The sequence below is a fragment of the Dromiciops gliroides genome, chromosome 3 (genome assembly GCF_019393635.1).
Source record: "Dromiciops gliroides isolate mDroGli1 chromosome 3, mDroGli1.pri, whole genome shotgun sequence".
NCBI lineage: Eukaryota > Metazoa > Chordata > Mammalia > Microbiotheria > Microbiotheriidae > Dromiciops > Dromiciops gliroides.
In genome coordinates this window covers 279,427,438-279,428,263 of record NC_057863.1, presented here as the reverse complement: position 1 = coordinate 279,428,263, position 826 = coordinate 279,427,438, and the positions used below count along the sequence as shown (strand labels likewise).

At 42.3% G+C, this 826-nt stretch overlaps 1 non-coding gene across 1 annotated transcript; it reads left to right on the top strand.

Annotated features, from left to right (window-relative positions):
- The first annotated feature begins 278 nt into the window (after positions 1–278).
- On the top strand, positions 279–385 carry LOC122752216. The gene has a single exon (XR_006356005.1). It is a non-coding gene; the product is annotated as a U6 spliceosomal RNA (small nuclear RNA).
- Positions 386–826: the final 441 nt, after the last annotated feature.

Sequence of the window (826 nt, the reverse complement as noted above, 5' to 3'; positions counted from 1 at the left end):
CCTATTACCAGAGTTACCAGTTACACGTGGTTCCAATGAAAAGCTGCACAAATACATGGGCCTCTTTTCTAAGTCTGAACATAGACCAGTGTCTGTGTCTTTGACTCCCTCAGTGTCTTCTCCCAGTTAGGTTGTGCAGTAGGATAGAGTGCTGGGCCTGGAGTCAGGAAGACTCATCTTCCTGAGTTCAAATCTGGCTTCAGATACTTACTAGCTGTGTAACCCTGGGCAAGTCATTTGATTATGCCTCAGTTTCCTCATCTCTAAAATGAGCCAGAGTGCTCGCTTCGGCAGCATATATACTAAAATTGGAAAGATACAGAGAAGATTAGCATGACCCCTGCGCATGGATGGAGTGCAAATTCGTGAAGCGTTAAAATGAACTGGAGAAAGGAATGACAAACCACTCTGGTATCTTTGCCAAGAAAACCCCAAATGGGGTCATGAAAAGTCAGACACAACTGAAAAACTACTGAACAAATTTTCTGAGACTGCTTGTACTTCTGAGTCTTTTCTACCTCACTCTCTAAAGAATACTCCTCTACCTGCAACTCAGCTCCCTATTATCCTTCTCCTCTCTCTCTCTCTCTCTCTCTCTCTCTCTCTCTCTCCCTACTGCCCTGGGTTCTAGCAACACACAGATGAAAAATCTTGCCATCAAGGACTTTCTAATCTAATAGAATGAATACTACATGTGCATAATAAGGTCCAGAATTGAATGATTATTGCATTCAATTGTACAATGGAGAGGTACAAAGTACTCTGAGACAATTTGAAGAAGAATTAATCAGTTTCAAATGGGCCAAGTAAGGGTGACAGAAGGCTT